The following is a 12,893-nucleotide window of genomic DNA, read 5'->3' as shown; positions in this document are numbered from 1 at the left end:
TCCGAGCCAGCAGTTGTTCATTCCCTCAATTATTTATGAGAGCCTTGGCAGAAGGTATTTAACTGCTGAAAATTAATTTGTGTAGCGATTTCCTCCTCATTCATTCACTCATTTAACGACCTCTAAACGACAGCTGACAGTTGACCCGTTTCACAATTGATGTCAGTTCACTGACATTTCACCACTTGTCAGTTAAAGTGGAAATCAATGTTCAGAATATTATTTGCTCTGTTAGTAATGCTGCTATAGGAAGAATAAAGCGATGCAGGTATATGCTCTCAGTGTTCGACAAATATCTATCAGCCTACAATGAATTTAAAATATCGTCTCTCTTGTGGCTGCCTGTTTTTTTTTTTTTTTTTTTTTTTTTTTTCTCTGTATGTATATTCAAATTTTTAAATATAAATAATGTGACATAACCCACGTGGATAATTCCATTTCAAATGAGAAGACTTAGAGATTTTCTTATCCTGGGTGAATAAAAATTTTAAGTGCAGTAAAGTGACATTTTACAAGAGCACCTGAGTTTTATTGTCGTATTTTATTGGTTTGAAACCTGACTGTTAACCACGAAGAATTGAACCACGTCCCAAATCTTCCCCCTTTTGCCAGCCATATATAGGCTATATGGTCCTTTTAATAATCGATATAAACACATTAAAATAAATAAATGAATACAAGAAGAAGAAAAAACAACAGCCACCTCCCTCCTCCCAACCCCACCCCCCAAAAAAGAGGGACACTGCCAATTTTTTTCAAACTTGAAGATGAACTTCACGAGCAAAACCTCCCCTCTTTTGAGGCTTTTCTTAAGTGAAGAGTCCGGGGTACAAAAGCAAATCCTGGAAAGCAGGGGCGACAAAAAAAGGGCGAGTATGGGCCCGTCCATTCCTATTCAAAAATGTGGAAAAAGAGAGAAAAGTTTGGACAAAGGGCAAGAGGAGACATAAAAGGAGATGAATTATTCAGTACGCCCCGCTGCTAGATAGTTTTGTAATTTTGTATAATGGCCAGTTGGAGAAGAATCGGTTGATGGCGTGAAAACGCTCTCCTTTTTCTGTTGCACCACGCATTAATGTAAAGAGAAAAATGTCACAATTTTGTTGCAAATATCTCCAGTGTTCAAACTGATGAGTTGTAAACCCTGCTGGCAAAAAAAAAAAAAAAAAAAAAAAAAAAGCACCGACATGTTGTGGTACAGTTTGGTCCTTATGCGCAACCACGGACGCAATTTATGGATGATGTGATTGTTTGGCATCTTAAGTGTTAACTACGTTATCTCTGGGTTATTACAGACTTTCTATTGTTTGTGCAAAATATTGACATAATTGTCGACTTCGATTTTTTTTTTCTTAGCATTGCTCGTGTTTAAATTAGGATTGAATTACGATTCTATAAAAAGAGACGCGCCCCGCGCGTAATGCAGTTTAGTCTACCAACATCCGGATGGCATTTAATAATGTTAATACTTATTAGAGTAAGCAGTGGAAACGATGGTTGCTGAATAGGTGGCTGTGTTCGTGCCGGGTGTAATAGCTTGAAGGCATGGTAAGAAATGTATTTATCCCCAATCAGCCCCTCACTCTCCGAGTTTGAAGCACAGCCCTTATGTGGAGAGGGGTTTTAAAGCAGATTAAATAGAGCCTTTTATTTCTTTTCACTTTCATCTCAGAGCGGAGCTCACAGTGGCTCGCCCTGGGCATAAAATTCATGAGATTTTTTTTTTTTTTCGTTTACTTATCCAGATTTTAAGACTTTATTTATTTATCTGTTTGTTTATTAGGTCTATGTATTTGATTTTCTAAGAGGTTACATCACGGATTTATCCAAACCCTAATCTAGATCTATAAAACGTGTATTTTGACTCATACGAATATTACAATAATGTATATTTTATTTAGCTGCACAGTCGACTGATGTTTTAGAAGGATGTGGAAAGTATACAAGAGCGGAACTCAACGGGTGCGCTTAAAAATCAGCGTTTCTTATCAAATGTCTCGGGATCTCTGGTCGGATGCGCATATGTTCATCCAAAATACGCAGTAGCAGATAAAAAAAAAGGCAAATGTGGGCATTCGTTTGTTTTGTGTCGCACCGGTGCGGAACAATAATTTGTCTGCCGCCTATCTGATGTATTTTGCCTGACCACCAGATGAGGTGAAGACAGGAGATGGACACTTCAGCAAATTGCAGGATTACCTGTCGTCCTTAGGCTAATTAAACAGATGTCAGGTGGGATTATTTCAGAGCATCAATGAGGGAAAATGACAGAGCAGCGGAGAGGTGTGATGAGGAGAGAGAGCTCCCAGGTTGTGACTTATGGGGAGCTAGAAGAGACCACCATTCGGTGAAACGTAATTTATAAGGCAGAGAATTAGACGTCCTGTTTTTAAGATTTGGACAAAAACAAATGTCTCCACATTTTTATTTTTGGATTTTTGGTCTTTTTTTCTGTGCTGGTTGTTAAATTGGAAAATGTTTAATGTGCCTCCAAGGCCAACCACTAACACACAAAGAGACAAAAAGAAAGAAAGAAAATCCCAAAAATGTTTTCTCGAGAAACGAAGAAACGCTAAACATTTTTAATTTCTGCCTACAGTGATGAAAGTGTGAAAACGGTCCCTCCATGTTTCTACACGTCACATTCACAAGCGCGCTCGCGCTCAGGAGCACACATTCGCGTGCACACCCAGTCTCTAAGTGTATGATAATCAAATGTAGCTATATTTCGGGTCTAAAGCCGCGCTGAATGAGAAGGACAGGGGAATGAAGCGAGAGACCACTTCAAACAAATCCATCTGGAACAGTGTGTGAGAGAGATTCACTGAAAGTATGGGGAAGTTATTTAGCTATTAATAACGTTTTTTCCTCAGGCATTGAGAGTGACTCCATCTGCACTTTCTCGCAGCTATTTGGCTGGGTGGAAATTGAGGGAGACCCAAATGTTGGGCAGAGATAACATACCCATCATAGCCCAGACCCTGCGCTGTGCTTCACTGCATTAAACTCGGATTAACCTCCCCTGTCCCCGCAGCCACTCAAGCCACATTTCACTGGAATTTACATCGGTAGGCCTACATTTCATATAAAAGGGGCAGGAGCTAGAAAGACATGACATGATCGACTTTATTATTATTATTATTATTATTATTATTATTATTATTATTATTATTGACCTACTTAGTTATTTTCACGGCCAGAAATTAGTTAAAAAAAGATAGTTTTTTTTTTTAAATAAGACCATGGCCTTTTACATTATTAATGAAAATAAATTCATAGAATATCTTTTCAATGGCTGAAATCTGACATAGAAAAAGCTAATTAGTCCACTTAATCACAGGTCTCTCTCTCTCTCTCTCTCTCTCTCTCATATATATATATATATATATATATATATATATATATATATACACGTACACACACACACACACACACACACACATACCTGTGGCCTCAAAACTATTTGAACACTTGGCTACTGCATTGTTTTCCCTGAATTTTAAGGTCTCTTTTCGTTTTTGTTAGTTTTTCCTGATTTTTTGTGTTTGTTAATTCTTTTAATTGTTCATTTGGCACAGGTCAAAATTGCTAACCTACTGTCAACCTATTTGTTAAGATATATTAACATATGACTTCATCAATCGTTCAGTAACACTAAACCTTTATCAGTAACATCATATGGGTAAATGTATCCCTTGGGGTTAGCTTAAATTTCTGTTAGCTTGGTCAAGTTATCCCATTTAGAAGTAAAGTGTTGCTTAGCAAACACCAGGCTACTGTTGGAGTATTTTAATGGTCATTTGATTGGTGGTTCAATAATTTGCAACTAATTAAAATTTTTACTTTTAGTACTCTTGAAAGTACATTTACAGCTGTAATAGAAAATATGTAAGCACCTTTTAATTTACCTTTTTTAATGCAAAGGTTATGATGTGATTTATTGTTGAAATATCGCGAGACTTGAGGACGCGCTTCCACCAGCGTTGCAAATTGGCCTTGTGGTTCCACGAAAGTAACTGGAGCAAACGTGCTACACAATAACACGAAACCCCCATTTTACAAGTAATGAACATCGGTTTTTAAAAGCACAGTTTAAGCTTGTAGGCCTACAAACCCTGCGAGACATTTCAGTGTCAGAGGCCTGAAGAGTCGACAGCATTAAGGAAAGAAAAAAAATGGAGTAGGCTTAAATTCACTCTGTACTGGCTTTTGACTTTGATCGCATGAGAAATATTCATGGAAGCACAAACACTAGCTCTGTCACTATTATCCAGGCTGACAGTGATACCTCTCAAGGCTGTCTATTAATTAAAGTGGCGCTTACCATGTGGGACGACTTCCTATCTGGGCACAAAAATGGTTTTTCCATCTCTTGTGGGGCTCTTGAAAAGGGGCAATCTTTCCTCTCCAGCTTCTTGTGGGAAATTTAAAAGTGTACAGAGGAAGACATGGGGATTTCTAGCTCATTTATAAAGACTAGTTTATAATCCTTTCCTGCTTAATAACTTAAAAGGATTCAATTTCTCCCCTCATTTATGGGGTTATGATCACACATTGTTAAACACAGATAGCAGCATTTCAAGGTTAACGTTTCCTGCTTGAAAATAGCAGAATATAAGCTGTAAGCCCATAGGTGCCCTTTGTTTAGCCTGCAATTTCCCCCACAAATGCTGATAGGCCAATTTTAGATGTTGTTACTATTAACGTGATAACAACGACGACGCCGAGGAAGACCAAGTCGATAAGATGCCTCTATGCCACCGAGCGTTTTTAAAATGATGTGATATTTAATTATAGCATATAATTTCACCATCGAGAATTAAATTCAGTAGGCTTACGCAGGCTCTGAGGATTGAATGACTGGTTGGGGGTCTCAAGCCATACGAGACAAATTAAAGAGGAAGCACTGCCCTCCAGGTATCCTGTCACAACAGTAGGGTGCTTCAGCGTGTCTCTCATTTCTGTCTGTGTTTTATTCCGCCAATTTTCACTATGGGGCTCAGGGATCCTGCGCCGTGCCTGCAGGGCTGTAGTCCAAAAGAAACAGAAAATCTCAATTTTTCATCTTCTTCCTTTGCTTAAGTTTGACTTCTCTCACGCTTCCCTATCCCTCCTTTCTTCCGCTTTCCGCTCATGAACGTGCGTCACACATTTCTGTCAACAGGTGTGGGTTTTTTAAAAATGTGTAGGCTTCTTAAATTGTTGTGATTTAATTTTTATTTTGTTTGAAATTTTATATGTTTTATGTAATTATAAATGGTAAGTATGGATTTTAAAGAAAGAAACATTTTTACACATTTTTTATGTTAAGTTTTAGTTCGGTGACATTGGACGCAGTTTTTTTTTTAAATTATCAAGTTAATTTTTTGCATAAACTTTTTTATTGGAGTTAATAAAACAAAATTATTATTATTATTATTATTATTATTATTATTATTATTGGTCATTATTTACTGTTAGCAGCCCTGCTGACATCCCTTCAAACATTTACATTTCCACTTCAGGCGTTTAATGTATTCCCAATTTGCCAGTGCTTTGTTAGCATTAATGTTTAATTGGCTGGAAGAAGATGAATGAGGCTGACAGGAATCAGCTGTCCAGAGATTCCCCTGTGAGCCTGACTTGGAAATCATAACCTGACCAGCTTTTCCTCCTCTGAAACCAGCTCGTTGAACTTGTCACATCCAATTAGGGTGTTAAAAAGCACTGAGTGCATCGGTGGGAAACAGTAGGTGGTTGGTCCGGGGCAACCAATAAGGCCTTTTTGGGTCAAATGATGGAGGAGGAGGGAGAGAGGGGAGGGAGAAGAGCTGTGTAGTTGGATAGTGATGTCGCTGAATTGGACCGCTGCTGGCTTTTTATTTCTAAGTAGCCCTCTTTTTTTCCGCTATTACTTCAATTATGGCCATCCAACAGGCTAAACAGGCCAGCATCCGTGGACTATGGCCTTGTTTTAATTAGGTATGAAATTAATTAGAGTTGACATCTATTAATGACTTTTAAGTTTGGCTAAAAAAAATTCCTGACAGAGTTTAAAGGTATAACAGTGGATTAATGGCTTACACCCAAAATTACATTTCATTGCATCCCGTCACTTCAGTGCTGTCTAACAGGTGTCAGACCATCTGTGAATTCATAGAGGGGAAAAAAAGGTTTTAATAGCATTTTGTTATGTTTAGTCACTTCTTTCTAGATTTAGGTCTAGAATGGCCAATGCAAGTTTTTGAAATTTAAATCAAAATATTCAAACTAGAATTTCTGCTTTTCTATTTTTCTGTGGCTTTTACATTTTAACTTTGTTGATATTTTAACTTGTGCTGCTTGATAACCAGTATCGGTTTTTTGAAAATGAGCAAATACTATTGTGTTCTATTCATATTTCAAGAAGCTTTCTCTCTTTTTTAGAATACTTTTTTTCTTGTATTGCGCTTAAAAAAAAAAAAAAATCTCTGTGATGTCTGACAGCCTACTCTCACCATTGTTAGGTGAACAGCCGCTAGAAAAGGAAGAGAAAAAGAAGAGGGAGGAGAAAAGGCCCTTCTGTTATTTTCTGTCTTGGGACTTGCTGCATAGGCTATTCAGGCAAGTTGATGAACTCCTCCAAAAAGTTTATTAAGGGGACGAAAACAATAAGAACTAAAGCCTTTGGGTGCCTGGGCAGACAGTTTATAAACTAGCTGCTATTGTGCCTCAAAGGCAGATGCATGAATACTTTTGAATAGGGCCTTCAAACTGACACGATCAGGCTGGACAGCAGCAGTTTTTAAAGGGAGACAGGGTGCTTCTGCTGCAGCTCAGATCTCTGCCTTTTTTGCATTAATGTACATCTGCAAAAGAAGGGAGGAGGAGGAGGAGCTGGGCACTGTCTGTCATAGCCACTGGTTTTCTCTTTGGCTTTGTACTTTTATCTGTTTAGAAAATGAAAAGAAAATAAAAGATTTATGAGTCAAAATAGCCAATAGATGGGCAAATTCTTAAATTCCCTCAATGCAGTTTTAATAGGACAAGTGACTTGCGTAAGCTCTATTTTAATTTTTATTTACTGACAAAGAAACCAAATCATTTTCAAGTGGGTCTGTCCAGCAAATCAGTATGAAAGAAGATGGTTTGCTTTGCTCCACCGTACTGTTTCCTTAATGCAAGATTTTTATTTTTGATGTAGACAATGCACAAGTTGTAATTGAGATTTTTTTTTTTAAAGTGACAATTTCTGGTCAAAGTTGAATCTCAACCAAAAACTTATCAAATCATATGTGCATCCACAAATCTGTTCTGTGCTTAATCAGAGCACCTTACATTCACTGTTGGTGTTTTTTTTTTTTTTTTTTTTTTGTAATGGAGCACACTGGTTGCGAACACTCAAGAAGATACATTATTCCTCTCCTTTTCAGTAGACAATAGACTGTCACTCTTTATCCTTCTTCCCTCCTCTGTCCCTCCCTCTCCAGCTTTCCCTTTTAGTCTTCTCAGTCTCTGGCTCTGTGCCTCACAACATCAGAGGGAGTCCAGTGATTTGTGACCCCAGCAGCCCACACTTAATCTTGCTAAAGAGGGGGAGCATCCAGTTTACAGCTTGGCGGGCCCCAAATAGGCCAAGCCTGCTCTGGCAGGTGTCAACATTAGCAAACAATTGGTCCCCAGTTCCATTCCCCATACCCCAGTGCGACACTGAACCTAAACTATTTGAGGCTTGCTGAAAAGAGCCACATAATAGAGAATGTTGAAGGGAGAAGAGGAGGGGGAGGACAAGGGAGAGATTACACTCTCAGACAGCTATTAGCAGGGATGAGGCTTTTCTAAACAAACAAACAAAAAAAGAAGAAGAAGATCAATACTGTGTTAGTTTACCAAGTGGAGTCATCATAGTGGCTTTGGTGTATTTATTTTCTGCTCCATTGTTTTTTCTTGACTTCTCAAACGTCTTTGGGCTGTATTGGCAATCCAATTAAGTTTTTAGGGGGTCCCTGGGAGGCCTACGTCTTCTCCCAGCCAGTTGTGTGTTTGCACTTGCAGTGGGCAGCTCATTCACAGATTCGGTGTTGTAATGAATCCTGATTGGCGAGTATTACCTTCGGTAGTGGACAATGACCGAGCTGTCTGAAGGGAAAACAACATTCAGAGATGACAGGGTTCTGCTTAGTCCTGTGGGATTGCAATCCCTCTACTTCATTAGACAGAAGTGTCTTTGCACAGAGAGCTGAGGAAATGGGAAGAGAATGAGTTGACACGTGGACTGTTGCTGCTGTTGAGTGGGTATGTGTCCTGACAAGAGGGCCAATGTTTTTTAAAGGCTATTTATTTATCTTTCACTGCTGATTCCTAGCCATGCCATGAGGAGAGACAAGTGTTCCCAGCAGAAGAGATCAGTTATAAGGGTTTTAATGGGGAAACCTATGGCACTCGTTATTGGACAGGAATCTTATTTAATTGCTTTGAGTTGTTTTCTTATTGTGTTTCCTCCTCACATCCAGGAAAAGAAAAAAAAGACTAAAAACAAAACTCACTTACTCTACACACATCACCGAGTAGCCGTTTATTTTCTCACACTAAATAATTGTAATTACCTGACCTCAGCTTCTCTTCAAACAATGGTGCTTTTTGTCAAACACCAATAACAACATGCAATGAAGTCAGTCTGAGTATTCTGGCATCTGAACAGCATGAGAAGTACAGAAGCAGACCTAAAAGACTGTAGATAAAATGAAACATTAAATCTTGTGACTTGTCCCTCCTTAATGTACGTAAACTGTGAAAGAGGGTGCACAGTTTATAGCAAATCCAGCTCTAAGTAGTATGAAATTAAGCATGTAATTTCATAAATTGTAGTCATTTTGCCTAATAAGTTATCTACCAGACAACTTAAATGTTGTTGCCAGCTCGTAGATAATGTCTCGGATTTGCAAAAGCTTCATCAGTAATTATGCACCATGTTTGTGGAAGAAATATTAGTCAAAAGATGGAAGTCTGGACTTGCTTTTTGATTACAGCAAAATAAAACTGTGCCACCCTGTATCTTTGGCTGAATTATCCATGTGTTTCCTCTTTTGTGTTGAATTTGACATCATGGATGTCAAGATCTACACTGTAACATATGGAGTCATGTTTCCATATTTGCATTTTCCCTTTTGTAGTCTTGAAATATTAATAATGACTCAATTCAATTGAATGTGTGAAAATGCTAAAAAAAAAAAAAAAAAATCATTTTTACTCTCTTTATTCCCACCATTATGAAGTTCCCTCTCTCTGTGAGGAATATGGAATATTATCGCTCATTCAATTGAATTTTCTGCCTGTCTGAGTAAAAAATTTAAGATGAACATTGCAATTATAAGCAAGACATTTGCAAGAAATAGATCTTTGTCTTTGCGATAAAGCCATTCTGATCGTGCTAAACAATAAAGAATCACAAAATGAGGAGTACAGTAGATCAGGACATCTCAGGCTTTGTTATGTCCATGTTAAATTGTGCGACGGATGAGCGGGTCAGAGCCACATAATTTATTGAAAGAAATGTAGTTTCCTCCAATTCGCCTTGCCAGCTAAGGTTGTCAAACTCTGACAGCTGGCACTGATCGGGACAGTGTGTTGCATTATGACCGTCCGCTGGTTACCATGGAGCTGCATTAGAAAAGACAAAAAGCATTTCTGGCTAATTTTATTACAATACAGGAATAGCCCACATAATGTGCAACAGTAATTATGTTTAGCACAGTGCACCCGCGCTCTCCCTCAGTGATGAATGAGGAACATTGACCATGGTCTGCTAGTTTAAAAATCGCCATTAGTCTATGCTACTTAGGGCCAGAACATTTCATATTTTATGCTCTTGATGTGCTGCACCGCTGAAATATTCATTTGTTTTTAATTGTGTGCTTGTTTTTTTTTTTTTTTTTTCATAACCACAAAGACAATAAACATGTTCCCTAAGTGTTGCAAATCAGAAATGTGTTTTTCTCCTACCAAGTTAAAATGTGAAAGCACTTGTCCAAACAGTGGGGTGGAGCTCCTGTCCTAGCCGGCAAAATAACAACTTCAAATGTTGTCCCCTCTTTTCAACTAATGGGCTTATTTCTGCATCGTCAGTCATTCTCTCCTTGGGGAATATGTAGTCTCAGTATAAAAAGCTTTTCTACTGTGCACATTACAAGCCCTCAATGTGGAGGACTCACAGAAATTAATGCCAAGTACTGTAAGCTTGACTGTGCCCAGAAAAAAGCCCTTTACAGGAAATTTTCATTAGATTGTTATACATAAAAGAGTACTTTGGTAGCAGTTTGTTTACTTACAGTCTACTAAGTGTCTGTGAAATATTAAAGGGTGTTCCATTCTTACTGAAAACATGAGGTTTTCACATGTTTCTTGAGGATTAACAACATTTGAAGTTTAAAAACATTTTTAGAGTTCATGATGCAGTGATTCAGTGTTAGGATGTGAAAGAATAGCAAGAGGATTAGCTTATATTTAAACTTCTGAATCAATAGCAAAAAGGAAACTTTCATTCATATATATTACTCACTGGGGGACAAAAGAAACGTGAGATTTTCTTATTTATTACTAAAATATTTTGAGCTCTGTTCACATCCGTTCTTGTTTTTTGTCAAAGTTTCCACCATTCTCTCTTTCTCTTTCACCAACTCTTCTTTCCCTTCTAGTGTTCTTGATATCTCAAGCTTTTCCACAATATTTGCTGCCCAACCTTGTCCAGAAAATTAGAAAACTTCCCTTGGGCGAATAAAAATGTCCACTGTGCATTCCTATATGCTGGCCAGTAATCTCTGCTTGGCTTTGTTGAGAAAATGATTTGTTCCTCCAGGAGACCTCGGCTCACAGCCCTGAGACGTAGCTGTTTGATTTCCTGCGTAGGTTTTTAGAGCTTTTTGCTGGGGGACCGGGGCTCTGGCTCCAGTGCCATTTGGCAGAGACCCCATGGGCTCCTCTTTACTTTCTTGTGCTCTCTTAATTTCATTACTTTCACTGTGACCTCAATTAGCAAAAACTTGGGCTCAGGCAGTGACATTATGTTTAACAGAAGAGGAAACCTGGTGTGAAGTGGGGACGTAAGAGGTGGCAACAAGGTTCACATTTTGTATCCTCTGAAGTCTTAAAAGGTTCACGTGATGCTTTTAGGTCCCCTTTAATCTGGCTTTGTTCTTAAATACTGACATTATTGGAAAAGTCTCTGTAATTTAGCAGATAAATTCACAGTTGAATGATGACAACTGATATATTTGCAGTGTTTGAAGCATATTCCTCTATACATTGAAGGACGTAATACAAAATAATAGTTTACAAGCACTAAATGGAAACAGCGTGCTGGAGACACACAACATTTGCCTTATCCACAGTGTATGTCTCAAAGTCAAAAGCAAACACTTATATCGTTACTAATGTCCCAGTTTTAACCAGTAGTATATTAAAGAATAAGAATCCCACCCTTCAAGCCCTTCACGCTTTCAAACTCAGGCAGCGAAGAGGCATGGGGAGTCAATATGTCAGCGTTTATGGATGCCCTGCAGAGCTGCACAGGGCTGTCAGGGCCCTATTCATGCTCTAATGGCCCCCTGAGGAGCTCGTCTCTTCGGGCTGAAAAGGCCGGGAGGCCCAATGGACACCCTGTTGTTGAAGGTGAGCGTGCGCTCTCATGGACGCGCTGTGCCTTCATCCACATGTCAAGAGCCATAAAAGAGCATCGCTCTCGCTGCATCTCCCTCTCTGTCTTCTCTGCTTTCTCTTGCGCACCCCTCCCACCTCTCCCCTCTCTCCACTTTCTCCCCACCTCAGACAGAGAGAAGGGGGCTAATTGTTTGTTGTGAGAGCCAAAGATTATAGAGCCTCCCATCTTTCTTCCTCCCTTGCCTTTTTCTCCTTCTTTTTTTCAATCCCCCTACTCCTTTTTCTAAAGACCGTGATTCTGTCAGAGAGACAAGGGAAGAAAAGTGTTGGAATTTTCCTGAGGAATGTTGATGTAAGATAGCATAAAGCTCCCACTCTGGTAGTGAGAGGTTGTGTTTTGAGTCGCAAAAACAAGACGCTCTTTTCGTGTTTTTATCAGGCTGTTGTTGAGAACGACTGACGTTAGCAGAAAGTTATAAAATACGTGTAAATTCCGCAAAAAAAAGTTGCAAACAAAATCTCATCATGCTTACTTTTTTTTCTCACTTTCTTAACCTGAAATGAATTTTTGCACAAGTGCCCTTGGTCCTCTGCCGCCTGCTATAAACCCATAATTGACATGATAAGCATGAGATAAAACTAAAACTACTGACATCTGTCCATAAAGGTGAGCTGAGAATGATTTTATTTTAGATAAGCTGTGGATTTTTTAATGTACTTATGTACACTTACACATCTCATCCAGATTCAATTTTATCTAAATGTCAAATTACAACCCAGAGAAGGTCACTGACAACCTGAGGAAAAATGATGATGCATTTTGGCTTGTTACCAGACCAAGTAAACAGTTAATTTGATTTTACCACATTTAGTATGTTGATCCGAATATTTTAATCTAATATTCACAAATAAATTCTAACTGTGCTGACGCTATGCTCACTTTTAGAGTTTTAAATTTATTTTCCACTTACATGGAGATATCCACAGGAAAAGATTATTCAGAGACAATCAGTCTTTAAACTGCTTTGATTATCACTGTCGTCTATCTTGTATTCACAAGAGGGTCCTATCTCATACATTCTTTGGTAAATGCCTTGAATCAAATGCCTCCTTTAACTTGGCAACCTCTTTAGGATGAACAGGCAAGTGCATTAAACAGAGATGCCACACCATTCTCAGAAAAATGCAAATTGGGAAGTTGTTAGTTATTTGATGTTGCTGCACGATCCCCCCCGCCCCCGAAACATCCCTCCACTCCAGTGTTGGTGGTTGAATTGCAT

The 12,893-nt window shown here is 38.6% G+C and overlaps 1 protein-coding gene across 2 annotated transcripts in view; it reads left to right on the top strand.

The window, feature by feature from the left end:
• The window catches only part of pax7a (paired box 7a), a 43,682-nt gene that overhangs the window by 3,565 nt on the left and 27,224 nt on the right, over positions 1-12,893 (top strand). The gene's annotated exons all lie outside the window — the stretch shown is intronic.

The sequence above is a fragment of the Melanotaenia boesemani genome, chromosome 3 (assembly GCF_017639745.1).
Source record: "Melanotaenia boesemani isolate fMelBoe1 chromosome 3, fMelBoe1.pri, whole genome shotgun sequence".
In the NCBI taxonomy this organism is placed as follows: domain Eukaryota; kingdom Metazoa; phylum Chordata; class Actinopteri; order Atheriniformes; family Melanotaeniidae; genus Melanotaenia; species Melanotaenia boesemani.
Note: the sequence above shows the minus strand (reverse complement) of the source record. Positions and strands in the feature narration are given on the sequence as shown.